This window comes from Centruroides vittatus, unplaced genomic scaffold, assembly GCF_030686945.1.
Source record: "Centruroides vittatus isolate TY-2023 unplaced genomic scaffold, ASM3068694v2 contig_290, whole genome shotgun sequence".
In the NCBI taxonomy this organism is placed as follows: Eukaryota; Metazoa; Arthropoda; class Arachnida; order Scorpiones; family Buthidae; genus Centruroides; species Centruroides vittatus.
Genome location: NW_027121846.1, coordinates 1,002,965 through 1,022,897, shown reverse-complemented (window position 1 = coordinate 1,022,897; position 19,933 = coordinate 1,002,965). Strand labels below are relative to the sequence as shown.

The 19,933-nt window shown below is 29.7% G+C and overlaps 1 long non-coding RNA gene across 1 annotated transcript; it reads left to right on the top strand.

Annotated features, from left to right (window-relative positions):
• The first annotated feature begins 528 nt into the window (after positions 1–528).
• On the top strand, positions 529–1,335 carry LOC136972431 (uncharacterized). The gene is made up of 3 exons (XR_010880328.1): positions 529–577; positions 896–1,064; positions 1,140–1,335. It is a non-coding gene; the product is annotated as an uncharacterized lncRNA (long non-coding RNA).
• Positions 1,336–19,933: the final 18,598 nt, after the last annotated feature.

Sequence of the window (19,933 nt, the reverse complement as noted above, 5' to 3'; positions counted from 1 at the left end):
ATTTAGACATTAGAAAAGGTTAATACACGTGTAGATAAAGAGCAAATTATCTCTTAACAAAAACATTCCAATGTTTATAATGTATAACCTTATACTTATTTGTCACTTCTTTTACTAATAAAAAAACTCTTTTTAAAATGAAAAAAATGGAAATAATCTTTTAAAACAGCGTATAAACTTTTATAAGTGCATACTTACCGTAAATTACGTTCACAAGAAAGAGTTTAAATAAGAACTATTAATTGCATATTTAATCTTTTTTTAATCAATTTTTATAAATATAACAGTTGAGTGCGATTTAACAGATAGGGAAAGATATAACAGGTGTAGGAACATTTAATTATAGATAGGATTTTAAACGAAATTCAGCATTGGAAGTGAATGTGTATTATTATTATTATTATTATTAAAAGTTATTTTATACTTTCAGTAGTTTGGTTTCCATCAGAAGAGGAGGAGGAAATTCTCATTTCGCGCATGCACACTGGATGAAATGAAAACTAGAAGATTTATTTTGAAGGAGCAGCACCCTGATTCAGTTCAGGATCTAAGAGTTGGATAGGTTGATTCAAACGAGGTAAGGCATTTTTCTCGTTCTAATAACGCAAGAAGTATTAAATTTTCATGAAATACTTAATTTTTTCTGTCTCCCAAATCAATTTTTCATATTAAATATATGTAATTATAATTGAATGATAAACGCGATAAACTCGTGTATTACCCGCGGGTTTAGAGTTTGTAAAGAGCGCTTCATAGTTTAACCATTTAGAAAATTAAATTTATATTTTTAAATTATATTAAGGTGTATTTATATAAATATTATATGTACTATAAATACTAAAATGTGCATCAATCACGAAGGATGCGACTTAAATTTCTATAACGCATTTTCCAGGGTACTCTATAGATAATCAAGATGGAATGCAGATGCATATTATTAGCGATATTTCTTTTGTGCACCTTAAAAACGGCCATTTTATCTCCTTCTTTCGATAATCAATCAAAATCTGTTTCAACTAGGCTCAATAATCTATATTATCTGCTCTCGAAAAGATCGGCTAAAAGTAAGTAAAACGCATAAAAAGAAAGAAAGGAAAAGAAAAATACAAATTATATAATTAACTTTACTCAATTTTCAGACATCAGAAGCAACGATTATCATAGAATATTCATACGATTACGAAGAGAGCCGAGATACCAACTAAAAGAAGAAAAATGATGCAGTTAAGAACGGAACAAAAAGCACAGTGTTTATTATTGATAACGTTTAAAAATCGTGTTACTCTTATGTTAATAATATAAAAAGAGCACTGAAAATATCATTAATCAGCACTAGTTCGAATAAAATTTTACCAAAACCACTTTTTTCCCCATCAGTTTTAACCTATTTAAGCGTTAATAAATGAATGTTGATACGCAAGTTTTGTCGACGTATTAAAAAATAATAATAAAACTATAAAAAAAACTTTTTTAAAAGTTTATTTCGTAACTAACTTTAAAAAAAACACACTTTATTAAAATCTCATGCTAGTTTATTTTCTTTAATAAACTTTAAAAATATAATAGGTTTCGAAAGAAAAAATAATTCCGGTTTTTCCTCTTTTGAAAAGAAGTTTGAACTCTCTGAAAAGATTTCTTTTTTTCTGGTATCTAACATGGAAGAAAATGTCGGATAAATACAATTTAAAGACTTTTTCCAATCAGTTAATTATATATCAGATTTTCAACTTTTCAATTCGTGTGCTTTGTTGCAAGAATTGATCATTAGTATGTTTACTACGAAGTTCTATACTGAAAAACCGATACAATAGCAATCGTGGGTTCGTTCCCTCAAAACTAGACAATACATCTATCATATCCTCGTGTTAATTGTAAAACCATTGCGTGTATATCTCGAGACTTGAGCGAAAAGTATATTTTTAAATCTACAAAATCGATTTTTTATTTATTTATTTATTTATTTTTCGTATATTGCAATATCCGTCGCCATTACTTGTTAACGTTGAAAGTTTTTATTACCAAAAAAGAAAAGTTTTTTTTATTGATATTTTAATGTGTTTATCTTGGTTATTTTATCGATTTCGAATTTAAATATACTTAATTTTTTATTTCGATATTCGATATAAAAACAATGACCAAAATAGTAATAAACACTTGCTTAATGATATTTAATGGAGAAGACATTTTTTTTTACACAGTTTAAATGGTTTTAGAGATTGATTTATATAATCGCTTTATATAAATTATTAAAAAAAATCATTTTATGATACCGGAAATACGTTATTATATATTAAAAATTTCAATTTTGATACTACAAAAATCAATCGTTACTTGAAAGAAACGGTTTTAAATTTATTCATTACCACGTTTCAATCCCATTCCTGAGCATTTCTCCTTAAAAAAATTAATTTATTCTGAATGATTAAAAAAACTGTAAACTTGCGATCATAAAAAAGAAGCTCATCAGCTAACCAATTCAGTAATTTACACAAGAGAACACGAACAAAAGTGAGAAGTCGGTTTCTGTTAAAATGTATTTTTAAATCGAGAAACCACAAAACTTAGACAAAATTTTAATTCATTAAAAGTATCCAGAAGCAACCTTACAAATTAACATCGATGTATATAGAAATTTAAACAGTTATTCTTTAAAAAAAAATAAAATAAAAACATTTGCAGCTTTTAAAATTTGAATAATTTAAAACAATTTGTGTATTGAAGTTACTTCAGAAAATGATAAAGTTTTAATACAGGAAACGGGTATTTTAAATTAATTTTTAGTTACGTTTTTAAAGTTATTATCTGGAGAAGATATAGTGCAACTACAGGAAGATTTGATGGCTATAAAATCCCATCCGATGACTCCACTGTTAATCACTCTGGCATATATCCAGCTGTAATTGTGTCTACATCTGGATACCCATATCTGTGAATTGAATTGAATTTTAAATATTAGTGAAAATAAGATAAAATTATATATATATGTTTATATAAAAGCAATTTTCATAAAATCAATTTTAAATATAACCTGGAATGAAAATAACTTCTGTAAACTGACACTGCACACAAAAACTAACAATAGATCAAGAAGCAAAACAAATAGCATTTAAAATTGATAGACTAATAGCAATTAAATAGTATATTCAAGACACAAATACAAACAGTAATTACATCAAAATTAGCAATATTTACTAACAGAAATTATATTTAGCAAATATATTATTTTTAACATTGATAAATGGCGGCATTTTAAACAAATATTAACGCTGGTGAAGCTTCAGAAAATAGACAATTGAAGCTTAAATATTTGTTTTAGAATATTAGAGGAAACTTTTAAATGTTCGGCTTACACAAAAAAATAAAATTCAAGATATTTTTTTTTGTGGTTATATAACTGCATTTTCATTTTGAAATAACAGCAATTGTTTTTAATCTGTCAATCTCTCTAAAATTGATTATAAAAATAAGACAAAATATTTAAAATCAGGCAAATTTTATATTATTTTTTACTTAAATTTTTACCCATACTCCTAAATTGAAAATATAAATAAATGATGAATAAAGTAATCGTGTAAGAGAATCTGTTCAGCGTATAAACACAGGTTTATTTAATAAACCTGATATGATGTAGAATCAACGAAAACAGCGAAAGTAATTTGAATGTCTAACAATCCCTTTAATAAATCATCATTAATCCACCAAAGCATCTAGTGGATTAAAGGGCCCCTTTATAGAGAAGGCCGGTCATGATCAAAGGATTGGGCAAAACTGGTAGCTAGTCGCGGGTTCGAATTTCACCAACGGACTGCCCACCTGGAGTTTTCTTCACATGCCTTTAGACAGTGAAAACTCGGAAAACTCCATGTGGTTAGCCCGTTAGTGAGGTTCGAACCCACGACTAGCTAATCTAAGAACAAATATATCAGTATCAGCAAGAATTAAAAATAATAATGTGCTATTGATCATTTCATTTCTATTAATAGATATTGTTTTATGTATTGTTATTAATTTAATTCAATAGTTAGAATCAGTTTAGCAAATAACAACTTTAATGATGTATATCTAGACAGCACTTTTCATAAAAGAAAACATTATGAAATCTAAATAGAATAATAGCACATTAAGCAATAAGCAGTGTTAAATGAAGTCTCCCATTAAAATATTAGAAAAGAATTTACCTGATTATCAACACCTTCGCATTTTCCTTCACGACCATAGCCCATTTTAGTTCCTTCTCCAAACCAATTTCTACAGTACTTTTCATAGAAATATTGATAAACTATAGTTCTGTTCAGAGAGTAGCGTTGAAGCACTTTGACTGGCTTACCGTAGATGTTCCGTGCATAATTTTTGATAACCCATCTGGCTTCGGTGGGACAGACGTCTTGTTTTTCGACTCTCTTCTCGAAAGAAATGCTGACTAACATCGCCGTTTGAAAATTAAGAGAAATAAGAAAATTTTCTAAGATCAGAAGCATATTCCAAAAATGAAACTGCAAAGGGGGGAAAAAAGATAAATTCAGATTAAGATATTTGATTATTGTTTTTGTCATTTTTAATTACTTGTCAAGGGAATTAATCAATTTTTCAAAGTTAAAATTATACATACGGAGTTCATTAAATTTGAAATGCAATGCTATTCATATTATTTTTTTTAATAATTCAGAATTTATATTAAAAAATTAGTATGTTTTCATGCAATTATTAATATTCAAAATTTTTGCATAAATTATAATTATTATTATTTACTCAATTCTTATGTAAAAACAGTCGTATAATTTTTAATTAGAAAAAACATTGAAGATTCCAAAATCTTCCATACTTAGATTAAATTTTACAGGATATATACAGCGTTACCATATGAGAAAATCTCAACTATTTTGGCATTATTACTGTCCTGAGTATGCGGTTTCAATTTTCAGAGATAAAGTTAAGTATCTAAATTCAGCCACCCAAGGAAAATTTGGCGCCGCTGTCGCCTTAATGTGCACATTACGTACGTTTTCTAACAAATTTCAAGGACCGGACGATGGCCGAACGGGTTAAGGTGGCAATGAAACGCACTGAAATATCCAGGACCGAATCGGGATGGGTCAAATTACATTAATAAATACTTCAAAATCGGGCGATTAGAAATTCTCTCTGTCGAGAGAAAATACACAATTCCAATTTAAATTCGTTCGCATCAAACACCAGTGAACATATCGGGTTGGCGACTGAATTCGGCGAACTCTAAAAACCCAGTATTCCGAGGTCACAGAGTTCCCTGTGTCTTTTTTCAAAGGTTCCTTTTATTTCGCAGTTTATCTCTCACTATTTCTTTCCACGAAGCGCCGTTTCGTAATTGTCACTTCGCACAGTGCGTATCTTACAGGGTCTCTCTCCCCTTGATACTTCGAACTTTCAGTACTGCTAAATCTGTCTTGGGATCGAAGCGCAATAAGACTCTTCGACCTGTCATCACAGAGATCCGGCGAACCGAGGAAACGTACTCAACCTGCTCAACGATATATTAATATATAGCTTCTCCCTTTCACCGTCGTTGTCTTATAACAGCGATTTTTCAACAGAGATAATAGAGAAGTTGAGGCCGAAGTTTTAAACGCGAAAACGTGTATATCGGACGTTCATCGCCGCTTTCCTGTAAGCCTAGAAGTTTGACAATGGTGTTTGGAAAGTCAGTGGAATCATGCTTGACATTCCAAACGCCATTGTCAAACTTCTAGGCTTACGGGAAAGCGGCGCTGAACGTCCGACGTTCACGTTTTCGCGTTTAAAACTTCGGCCTCAACCTCGCTGTTATTCGTCTATCAAGGATTAAAATCCTGAAAGCCAAATCTTGTGTCACGGACGACCATACGGAGGGGTCTAAGAATTCTTTCTATCAAATATGAGCGCTTCCGACTTATATATTACCAATTTTCAAAGGATCATTGATTTTCGTCTACGTTTATGGGCTACTACTTCTAATACTCTTATAATCAAAGTCATTAAAACATTTCTAAAACAAATCATCCGTTAAACTTTCCAATTTATCATTTGTCAATTCTCCTGCTGATATCGCTCCTACACGACTCGGTCTCCAGAAATACACGAGAGTTATGTAAATTTTTTAATGGTTTACTTCCGTTTGCATATTTTAGAATAAGCGTTATTATTTCATTATCCGTAATAACTTTTGTTTTACTATACACAATTTAGATTTGATTTAATAGCTATTATTGCGAAGGACTGACTTTTGTAAATTCAATTTAAAACGTTGAAAATGTTTTGTATTTAAACAACATTGCAAGAAATTCCTTAAACGTTGTATCGTTTATATATCATCTTTCATTTCTTAAACGTAAACTTACATTTTTCACTTTTATTTTTGTTATTGTGAGATTCCGGATGGGGTACGAGGTCCGAACCCCCCACTAAAAGTTTGTTTAAAAGCTTTCCCCTTGGGAAAGGAGTTTCCTAAGATAAATACAACACGAAGAAAATAATAATAATAATCAGTCGTAGAGAAACCGTGTTGTGCTAGATTGCTTATTCGAATTGTTAAACACAAGATCGTGTTATTAACTCAATCACTTGGCTTCTGACTCCACCTTTATTTAGTTGATACGGTAACTAATTTTACACGTTTCGGGCTTCTGCCCCTCATCAGTCAACTAAAAACAAGAAGAATTGGATATACAACGTTAAAATTACTTTTACAAATAATTTGCGTAAATAATTTAAAATACACATATATATTTTACACGTACCAGTTTTTTGTCCCCCGATATGGCACTTGTACACGCTAAAGTCTGTACATCACAAACTTGAAGAATAAGGTGGTTAGAACCATTATAAAATTCTTTTATATCTGTTTAAAACGGTAAATCGATGTAAAACGGAAACGGTGTAAAACCACCTTATTTTTCAAGTTTGTAATGTACAGACTTTAGCGTGTACAAGTGCCATATCGGGGGACAAAAAACTAGTACGTGTAAAATATATATGTGTATTTTAAATTATTTACGCAATTTATTTGTAAAAGTAATTTTAACTTTGTATATCCAATTCTTCTTGTTTTTAGTTGACTGATGAGGGACAAAAGCCCGAAACGTGTAAAATTAGTTACCGTATCAACTAAATAAAGGTGGAGTCAGAAGCCAAGTGATTGAGTTAATAACACGATCTTGTGTTTAACAATTCGAATAAATAATAATAAATAACAATAGATGCAAGTTCGATCCGAATTCACGTGTCGAACCGGGAAGACGAACTTTGGCTTAGGTGTAAATACGATAAAATTACGGCAAAATCAGATTGCTATAAAATACAGTATTTCGGATACATGGTTTGAGAAGAAGAGCGATTTGGAGATGAAAAGTTGGAGAAGCGTGGTTTTAGAAGAATGGTCGGAGAAGCGCTGTATCACTCACTGTATGGGCTTGAGATGCGGGTTTATATAAATCTTAGCTGCGGACAGAACAATTTAATTGGTCCCCAATCGTTCTCTTTTCTCCCCGAATTGGTCTCGTTCTTTGTTTCCAGAGAGAACGAGACCAATCGGGGAGAAAAGAGAAGGATTGGGGACCAATTAAATTGTTCTGTCCGCAGCTAAGATTTATATAAACCCGCATCTCAAGCCCATACAGTGAGTGATACAGCGCTTCTCCGACCGTTGTTCTCAAACCACGCTTCTCCAACTTTTCATCTCCAAATCGCTCTTCTTTCCGAACCCTGTATCGTCGATATACTTTTATTCGTTCGCATCAGTCTATCAACCTTACAGACCTTATTACTGAGGGAATCGCAAGAAAAATATCGAACATCCCGTCACTCGGCAGTTCTCTATTTCAAGAACTAAGTGATCCCTTTCATCCACATCATCCCGGGTCCGGCACCGACAAAACCTTGCAATAAACTTATAAACTGTGATCTGAAGCAAAAAACAAACGTCTTCGTCGGACGATCGGTAGGAGTGGAAGAATTAACTGTATAAGCAACAATTTCTTCTTTTTTTTGTGACAATAAACGGTAAAATTTGTAAAGATGTTTTGAGTCTAAATCCATCGGCACCCACAAACGTGGTTCATACCCGCAAACACTTCCTGGGTTCAGTTACCTGACCTGACAACTACAGCGAAGCCGCACAGTCTTACATTATTTTTATAGATTTTAATTGGATTTTTTTTTCATTGTCAATGCGGGATGACTTATTTTGCTAACTGGAAATTTTTACGAACGGAATTTTTACGAACTTACGAATTTTTCGAACGGAAATCCTCCATCCTAATTGTACGATGTTACCATCGTACAATTAGGATGGAGGATTTCCGTTCAAATATATTCCGGGATGCATCATTAAAGCTTGCCGCTCATTACATTAGAATTCAATCGATATTCTCTGTAGGGAATACTTTGAGTAATCCCGAAACGGCGAGCGAGAGAACTGACAACTTCCTTTTATTGCTCATTCATGTAAACACGTGCTTGTTTTTGTTTGCTAAAAATGTTTTGTTTACGATTGTGTTTTGTTTTTATCTAAAATGATCGATGATAAGGAGTTAATAGGTTTAATTCAGCAGCACTCAATTACAGTAGAGACTCGTAAATCGGAAACCCCGGTAATCGGCACGATTTTCAGTCGGACTGTGTCGTGCTGAATCGAACGTTTTTGATACTAAATTTACTTCTAAAGTATAATTTTCATGTTTTTATATTCTTCAATATATTTATTTTGTTTGTACAAAATGCAGAAATAATTTTTAACGATATGATAGCCTCGATTGTTATAAAAATTTTCGTTAGGCTTAAAATCGACGAAAATTCAACACGAAGCGACACGCAACGGAGAAAAATTTAAACATCGGACAGGTTAATATATTTTTTCGTACATAATCGGTAATCGGAACAAATCACTAATCTGAACAACCCCAGTCCCCAATTGATTCAGATTTTCGGTTCACTACTGTATTTACATCTCGTAAATTTTTATTATGGCAAATTCAGGAAAGAAAATGCATGGAAGGAAACCTGTGAAGCTCCAAATGGAAATCGTAAGGACTAACTAAACAAAATTGCCGTATTTTACGAGAGAAAAAACGGTAATCCATATTTAAGGTGTTACTGTACAAGCAAAGGCATATTGACCAGATTAGAGTTGTTCTTGGTGTATAGCATGCAGGTACCTCGATCTAAACGAACGAGTTAACGCACGCACGTCGTAGTTCGGACAGAATTGTCACTTCGAATTACGAAGTAGCCATATTTCGAACTAACCGAATTCCTTAACACGTAAATCTGTATATTTCCAACCGGAACAATAGTAGTTACGAACCATCCGAGGATTTCGAATTAACTAGGATTTCCTATATATAGATATAGATGATGAGAATCCAGGGAGAGTTTGCTTTTTCTGGATCCTCACTTTATAAATAAGAAAAAATAAAGTTATAAAGCGTAGCAGTAATGTACGATAGTTAATTCTGTTATGCAAATAGCTTCTTTATGATTTTGAATTGTATAATAATTTCATCGGTTCAATCCACGTTCTTGGTACTTTATCCGGTTAGTGAAATGTAATATCATGAAGTCGAAAGTTCAATGCTAAAATATATGGTCATTACTACGTTTTTATGCTACTTTAGATCGAATAATGATGATCACTTAATCATCAATATTTTTATATGTAGGCAGCCTACGTAGCATTATGCACTTTCAACAGTATAATTGATAGTGTTTCCTAAATTTGCTGTTTAATTATTAGTGTGTGTTATTTCATGTCACGTGACACCACCTTTTAATGTAATATATTTGATACCAGTTTTATCTTAGGGTAATCATCTAAATGGAAAAGCGCCCACCTGTCAAAGACAGTTCGACGTTCTTTAGCATTCGTATTTCATCTTTCTGTACGCATTTATCTAATCCGATATCGTCCTACAATTCCACGTTTTTCATTTCTTGTTTATTACTTTAGCGCAAATAAAATATTCTTTTAAAATATGTAAAATGAAGACAAAACGACAGTCTCTTCATTGAAATACGTTTCACTAATTAAAAACAAATAGACGGAATCCACAGGATTCCGTCTTCTCCTCTGATTCTGTGAAATTTCATTCTTATCACATATCCTTGATATATTCACAACTTGAATAATTCTTTAAAAAGTGACAACAGTACTTTCTTACGCTAGAAAAACATTCACATAAACACAGCGTTTTGGTTCTAACCGATGAATTCAATGAATCGCATCGACTAACTTCTGTATTTCATGGCAAATGAATTGTAGAAATTTATCCACATTATTAAAATATAATAATTTTAATTATGAATCAGAGATTTGAATCCTTAGTTGTTTAACGATTGTGATTTTCGTTTTCGTTTACATTAGATGAGCAATGGTTTTCCATTGCTCATCTAATGTAAACGAAAACGAAAATCATAGAAATTAGCAAATTAGATCTGACAAAACAAATAATAACAGCTTTGTTAAATCATTCGTAAGAAATCATGGCTATTATATAGCTCGTTTACAATTTTAACTGATTAAAACTAACCACCAGATAAGATTTGTTTCGGAAATGATCCCTATTGCATTTAGTTGTGCTATATCAGACGTAAAACAATTTATTTCCCAAAATCAGAGCGGTCTGACAAACGGGATTCCTCCCAAGAGGACTTTCTTTGGGAAACCGTCCCTTATTTAAGTGAAAGAAACTTGGAAAATTCCACGTGTCATCAATTCATTATAAGTTATTATTTGACTCAAACAGTTATTAGAAAATTTATTGTTGATCTAAAAAAACTGCCGGATCACGGAACGGTTAAGGCGCGAGTGTACAGCTTTGAGGATCTCCTGTCGAGTCCAGCGATCACCCCAGTATTGTTTCATGGCTCCTGGATATGTCCGACTCCATCACTCACCACTCGACTACCCCATTGTGAGCTTGGCCAAACCCACAACGGGTATAAAAAAAAAGGCTCTCTTAATGTCTAGAGGGCAAAAAATAAAGTGAATAATGAAATAATAAGAAGAGAATGGAAAAATCAATACAAAATCAAAAGTAAATTTGTAAGAAAAAGAAATAGATAAAACAAAGATTTGTTATTTGGCTGATGCTACACTACAAAATTTAAACCCCCATAAAAGGTGAATAAAATTAATTTACTATTTTAATATTTTTAGCAATAAAAGTTATTAAATCAAGAAATGATTTAATATTGCTATAAAACCTTTAAATGAACTTTGTTGCTGAATGCAGTTTTGTGATAAAATATTGTGTGTACACACACAATATTTTATCACAAAACTGCATTAGGCTAATGGCCGAAATCTAGCAAATTCGCGAAATGGTTGGGCCAAAGCCCTAAATATACGCGAATTTACGACTACTTCGGGCTTTAGCCGACCATGTCGGGCTGTCGCGACAGTTCGATTATTGTCTAAGTAAAAGTGGCCAAAGCTAGAAATTTTGGGAGCTGGATCAGCAGCTTGGGAGTTGATTCAGCTCCCAAAATTTCTAGCTTTGGCCATTTTTTCCTTGGACAATTCTCGAAATGGCCATTGATTGTCGGGAGCATCGCGAATTGGCCAGCTAAAGCCCGTATTAGTAGTAAATTCTCGTATATTTCGGGCTTTGGCCATGTAACTTGGCCAAAGCTAGAAGTGGTCTGCTATTTTGCGAATTGGCTAGACTTAGTCCATTAGCCATAACTTATTAACTAAAAATAAAATATCCATAACAAGTAAGAAAAACGATCTATTTTAGTTTAAATCGGTTTGAAATAAAATACTTTCTTTCGTTAAAAATAGTGTAATATATTTAAACAATAAATAAATATATTTCAGATATAATTTCTTTTTATAATCAAAAGATTCATGGATTGGATATTTATTTGATATCTTTTAAATTGCATATTAAATTAAAGCTTCGATATCAACAGCTAATCATATAATTATCCCTTCTTAATTTATATATAATGAAATACCCCCCAAAAAAAAAACCGCCTGTAATGCTAGAGAATAGAAAACTTTAAATAGCGTTATATACACCTTTAGCATTATTGATATTCTTAGAACGAAATAAATAATTAATATTTATCTGATAAAAATGTGTATTCTGCCTTAAAAATTAAAATTCTTATAGTTCTTATTAATTAAAAAAATTACTTTTAACACTCATTGAGTCAAAGTAATTAAAAGGCATTTAATATTAAATCAATATTTATATAAATACTAATCTATAACGAAGATTTATATATCTTACATTTGATTTAAAGTTTATGTATACTGTTTATTCATGAAGAGATTTAGTTACAAACCTGGTTACATAAAATTAAAAGTATATAGGCTTATATTAATTAATTTAAATTACAAAAAAAAAGGAAGAAAATGTTCGAACAGTTAAATAAATTTTTTGAGATTTTCGTAGATTTTAACATATTAATTATTACTTTACACATTAATTAATTGAATAAATAACATATTTAACTATTCATTTTTAAGTATTACATAATTATACATTTAGTAATCTAAAGTTGATTTTATGCGAAGTTAGATTTCTAACTAATAACTTCTTGTAATGAAAATAATAAGAAATAAAGGTTACAAGATAAGAAAGACTAACAAAAAAAAAAAACTCACAAATGACTTACCCACGACAAGAGATGCATCTTATTCACCACATCCAGCAGAATAATTGTGGACAGGAGAGAACCAAGTCACAGAATTACCCAAGAGGATAGATCAATTATAAAAAAGTTCTTCCTTAAACTCCCACCTTGCTATCCAATTTAAACTATCATTCTATAGCTTAAAAACAACTTACGTAAATTGTATCTAATAATACATATATAAACTAATATATAGGCCTATTTTTACTTCCCCGGCTATGTTATATATAACAGAAGGAAAGTATGGCTATCGGTCGAAAAATGACCCCCCCTCCCAAGATTTTTACATTTTTGGACTCGGGACCTTGAAACTTCGAGGAATTTTTCTGTGTATGGATGTTAGTGTACGATTTTGTTCATCCTCTTTGAAGTGTAACTCCTGTTCTTTTGTCGAAAATTTCTGAAATTTTGCAGGTTTAATATCATCAATCGCATAGTACACAAAATGAGGGAGGTTTGTGTATTAGGGGATTGATGCTATTAAATTTTGGTGATTAACCTGTAAAAAACTGTATTTAGTTTTTGGAACAGAACGTGTCACTAGAGTATCATTAATTAATTCACTTTTGTTTAGTATTTTCACACAAAACTTGCTATTCAAATAGGCTAAAAATTCCATTTTCAGTTTTAGAGAGATTTCAGGAAGTATCATCAGGAATTTTTCTTAAAGTGATAGGAGCAAGATATGCCTTTTTTTTGTCAAAATTTGTCTGGACCACAACACAGATCTGATCTAATTATTATTTGAAATAACGACAAAAATAGTAATAATAATAATGAATGCATTTGGATATAAAATATACATGTAATTAGTTTACTTTAAAAATTGATCCACAACGAAATACACCAACACAAAGTCAGGATATCATCTGACAAGTGAGACTAATTTGTGGGGGTAGTATTTTAATGGTTTTTAGGTCAGTTTTATTTTTCAGTACAAAAAATAAAAAAAACAATCTTCTATAGAGGTGACAAATATAGGCTATACTGGAGCACTTTAAAATGTTTACTTACTTTTTAAATATTGCATTTAATATTACGTCTTCCATAAATTATGTCAAGCTACTTTTGGTAAATTGTAAACTCAATTGTCACATATCCCATTTTCCAAAACCCCTTTAAAATTGTCAAATCAGCACACCACTTTAAAAAAAAAAAAAAAAAAATTAACAATTAGAAGTGGAAATCTGTAAGAAGTTCCATTTATCAAGTAGCTTACTCCAAATATATAGGCCTAAACAGGTATATATATTTACTTCCATGCACTAGTTAAGTGTTCTTTTATTGAAACTATACCAAGAGGTGGTACTTCGGTCACCACTTTTGGTGAGATTTTTCATGTCAATAAATTCTTCGTCAATCCATTGAACGACGATACCTACCATGAACTCCCTCTGCTTTCTTGCTGCAACAAGCGGTAAATAATGTCGACATGCTATTCAGCGACTGTTGTCACACCACAAAGTTCCTACTTCCAAACCTAAACATTCGTTCGATTTGGGTGTCGTGCTGATCAAATTTTCTTCTATACAGCCTTGGTTAATTCCCATGCAAATGCCCAGAATCAGTGTACCTCTAGGGAGTTTTGTAACATCGAATAGAAAAAAAAAATCATCAGTGTAGTGTTTTATATCTTATTATTGTCTCGTCGAGTTTTTAATCATGTCTATAAAGTAGAATACAAAACATTTGAGGCGTTATTTAAAGTGAACGAGTCATCCTTCATACTTATTGAAATTCCCTCTAACCGTTTTTCACATGAATGAAAAACACACACAAATCTTTGAAGAAAATCTGCACTAATCTCCATTGCAATTTAATTCCATATCATAAATTTGACTATTCTTGGTCTCAAGAGTCTACTAGTTGATCCATATTTAACTGGTAATCTAGACTGCTGGTTAATTAAACACATTATTATTAACTTAAAAATGTATCTAAAACAATTTAGTGTAAACTATTATTCTTCCAGAAGACTAACTACAAGCAGATAGTATAACATGTTGGACAAAATAATAATTTAAAAGGAGAAACAGCAATCATTAGAAATTATAAATAAGAAATTAAATAAACTTACCAATTCCATTTCATTCCATAAACTAGTCTATTGAATTTCTAGAATTAAGATAATTCCATAAATCATAAATATTACAAAACTATAGGAGATAAACCTGTATCAATAAAAAAAAATATTAAAGTGAAATGATAAACTGGCATAAAACTTTATGAATAAAGATATATTAATGCAATTATAATAACAGTGGAATTAAATAAATACTTGCTCTGAAATGTGACTTTAATTAGGAGGATATAGGGGATGTAATATATACTTTAGATTTAGCTTGAATAAAAATGTTATTTTGCATTTCTTTCAGTCAGTCAGTCACAGCCTCATATAGAAAAATATACCAACTTCAGTGTGTAACATACATTAAATATACTTTCAGTTATCATTTAAACTATTTTACCAAATTTGTTTAATGTTGATTAGCACATTTTAATGCCTTTTTGTCTAGAAAACATTATTCAAATAGAGTATTTGAAACATTTTTTAAATACAATAGTACTAATTATAAAATTATATTTGTATTTAATTATATAATTAAATACAAATAATAATTTTTTAAATATTTATAATTAAGGACAGAGTAGGATTTTGTTTGATTTCTTATCTAAACATGCAAGATGCTAGACAGATTTAAAAAATTCATGTAAAGTACCATGAACTAAGATTATTCCCATTTAAATTGGGATCATTATATATATATAAATTTTATTTTTATTGTGTAATTAATTTATTATTACAGTATTACTATATACTATTAAGTAATTTATCCAACACTTATTTTTATATTGAATACTGTGTTGTAGTGTTTTAAAACTTTCTAAATTAATATATAATTGTTAATGCTAGCTATATATAATATTAACAAGCCAAACACACTAATATCCATAAATTTACATATCTGCAAATATAACTATATTAACAAGACATAAAATGAATTAATATTTAATTACCCAAAATTATGCAGAAAAAGCCTAAGTTCTCTCAGATGTTTTTAAAACCATTGTTTAAAACTAAGTTTTAAAAGTAAAAATTTGTTTTGATTTCAAAACTTTATTAATTTTATAAATAAAAAATTATATGCTAATTTATAATTTTAATGTTTTTAATAGCAAAAATCTAATATGTACTGATAAGTTTTAAAATCAAAGTATATGCTATCAGGTCATTAATAATGATTTACAATATGAATTGATCATCAGATAACTACTGTATTTTCTTGCATATAATCTTCAGAAAATTTCTAGAGCAAAAACAACTTTCCCATAACCTAACTCCACAGACCTGTCTTGGGAGCAGCATTGCTTTATAGGCAGGAGTTCCCCATTACAATTTAAAACTAGTGCATAATTTGCTCTATAGTATAACCTGTACCTACTCTAAAACACACAACCTACAAGTTATATATGCACAAAATTATAATAAGTTTATAATAGTCTAAAAGTTTTACAAATACTAATGATATAAAATTGGTGTGAATCATATTTTCACATCTGACATTTCCATTCTTTAAAGCCAGGATTAATTTTGTCTTTTATTACTCTTTCATGCTAAGAAAATCAACGATTAAATTATATACTTTATACATATTGAGTAATCTGTTGATAATCCTTTAAATGAATTAGATCACAAAATACCTAAGTTAATCAAAAGATACCTCTTATTTCAAAAGATCATTACTGAGATTTTCTGCTATATAACTTTATGACAAAGGTAAAGGCTAATTCAACCATTGATATCTAAGCTTGTACAGCTGTTAAGTCTTACTAACTTACTACTAAAAAGCAATCCAATGATTGCTTTCTATAGCTAGACAAACCTAATTTCTATATTTCCAGTATGAAAAAACAATGCTCTAATAATTATTAAAATTAAATGAAGATTTGCATTATACAGTTGTTGTGATTGTAATTGTGGATACTGCTATCAGTCAGTATCTGTTATCAGAATTAGGCCACAAACAAAGATTATTTTAGTTATTAATCTACAAGTTATAATTGTTTTTAACATGTCCTTTCAATATCAGTGTCAATAAAACCAGAATATCAATTAGTCTTATTCCCTTACTTCTCTTAATGTTATCAGTCAGTTATCATCAGTATAGGAATCTCCACTGATTACAATAAATGAATTCTGCCATAATTGTAACATTTCACAATGCATTTGCTATGTTTTTTCTTTGTGATTCATTATTTTCATCTTTATTGATGATGATAAATTATTTCAGTAATTATTATAGAAATCAAATGTAGCAACAGATATGCTAGCAAAACAAATCAGACAGCAACATTAAACAATCCATATATAAACTGCATGAAAACAGTTAAAAAAAATTTAATAAATGATTCCAGGAAATTTACAGAATTGAAAAATCTGATTTACTTTTGCAATTAAATATATCTTTAATTAAAAAAAATAGCTCATATTTTTATAACCATACAAACAATTCTTTCTTCAGCGATTAGTAAAATTTAAAGACTAAATATAAGAAATCGCAACATTAAAATATGCAACAACCAGTAGTTAGCAATATTTCATGATCATGGATCACTAGCCAAAATGACTTTTTACAAGCATGGGCTTTGTAGACAAGTTATTTGCAGTTAAAAATGGTAATGTGATCAAACTTCAATTTAGTACAATCATTTTTTTAATCTGAAGTAGGCACTAAATTGAGCATAGTAATTCAAATTTACCAAAGTTTCTCAAACAATAAGAATGGATTTAGACAAGGTTTGAGCTTGATAGCAACATTTGCAATAAAATATCTGCAGTTTAGTATTAGTAATTAACAGATACCGAAGAATACTCTAATATTTGTGGGAAGATCCATTTGCATGTATTCATTGACAATTTATGAAGGTGATGCTATTTTGAGGTTTGACTGTAAGTACAATAAATGTTAAATTTTGAATTTTACTTATACAGTGATCCCCGTGTTTGTGAATAATTGGGACAGAGTAACCCTTCATGAACATCAAATTCTCAATGTTAAATTTGTAATTCGTTCCAAGACTATGTATTAAATATACTGTACAGTACATGTAACATACAAATAAATATTTTCTCGGCAAAAATAAGGTGTTATTTAGAAAACAAACATTTTCAGCCTGATTTACAGGCCACCATCAGGTTCTGAGCGAAATATTTGTTTTTGAAATAAATATTTTCTCGGCAAGGATAAGGTATTATTTGTATGTTATGTTTGGTGTTTTGCCGAGTACTTTCTGATATTATACTGTACATGGTTTATAATGCTGTCATTTTATTTAAGCCAAAAGAAAAAAAAACTAGACATAACTTATGACAGACACCATAAAAATAAATAAGCGCAATGACTTTTTAGCATTGTACCTATTTAAACATCCCATTTGCAGTAGTATGTAATTTCTCTTCCCAAAAGGTCAAAACCTTTCATGAAAATTTAAATTTTGGTGCATATTATCCTATCACAAATAATTGAATTCCCAAACATTGTCATTCATAAACATTGATGGTGTACCTATATATTTTTATACATACATACACTACATATGAGCCATTCACAGGCCAAACTGATTAACTCCATTTGTAAATCCTTAATATAATTGTTATTATTTTTATGTTTTGTGTAACTAATTTTACATATTGTTACATTAAAGGTATGCTTTAATATAATGGTATATAAAAATACATTCTACAGTGTTTTTTTTTAAATTTATAGTTTAAAAAGAATTTTTAAAAATAATTTATATTATTTTCATACTTTTTGTTTTGTGGAGTTAATCAATTTGGCAAGTGAGTGGCTCATATTTTAATATATAAAACGAAAAAACAAAAATTCAATACTTGATTTAATTTTGGTATCAGCTAAATTAATATCACAGGTTGCCAGCAAGTTAGTTATGTTAAAAATAAAACTATATTTGCATCTTGTGCTAATATTTGGATATTTATTTGATTAAAAAAATGTGAACAGTTATCTTTGAAAGATTAACATAATACATATTACTATTGTATCTAATATTCCAAGTGATTTGATGATCTGTTTTGATTAACATAACATTTAAATATTGTTAATAAAATTGAATAATTTATAGAATTTCACTTATAATAAAAATATCCTATTCCAAATATATTAATGGGAATATATTAGTTAAACATTTCCAGATCTCTGCTGATCCACTGTCATAAGATTGGTACTTTTTAAATACAAGATTTTTCAAAGAAACAATTGAACAAATTATCTTTTAACATTTTGGAAAAAATACATAAACCATATTTTAATGAACAAATTTACTTTAATAACTTAAACACATTCAGGATGTTTTCCCATTTCCAAAAATCTTTTTTACACTTCAAATAGAAAAACAGACACAAAATTATAGAAAAAAAATTACAATACCACCACAAAAACTACATTTGTCTGTGTATCTTCACACACAAATACTCATTTAAATACAGAATGCATTAGTGATAAAAATGGGTTTTTCAAAGCCCTTGGGTTATTGGTGTATAGGTATATGTATGTAAAATTAAATATGTCCCCCTTAAGAGAAGTGTTCCTTGTAGAACCTGACATTAGAATTTTTATGTAATTACACATGAAGATACTGCATCAGAAGTTTTATACTGTATTAATCACAATTGGAATTTGAAACTTTAAAATTAAATAATCTAAAAATATTAAAATACAACTAAACAACATATTAGAATTAACAATATAATAACAATTAATACTGCTATATTTTCTTCATAAGATCAGCATAAATCTTAAAATGCTTAAAAAATAAATTCCTAAACATCTAGAACAGATTAATATAGTGTGGTTGCTGTTATTCAGTTTTTATGTATAGCATTCTTTTAAACCAAAAGTTTTTCTTGTAGACAATCTCACAGCTTTCTGGGTCAGAAAAGTACGGCTTTATTTCAAAAATTGAACTACAAATGCATTTCGGGTTGGTTTAAGTTTCCAACTCCTCTTGTACTCCTCTCAACTGTAGTTTTCTGACCAGAAAGCTGTGAGATTGTCTACCAAGAAAAATTTTTGTGTTAAAAGGATGCTATACATAGAAATCCAGAACAGAGTTTTAGAATTCACGTTTTTCTTTTTAAAGTTATATTTAAACTTTCTACTATTGTAGTATTATATGTTCTACTTTCTGTAATATTCAACAAATATATAGTTTTTCTAATATTCTATTGTAGAAACTTAATGGAACAGAAAAACCATAA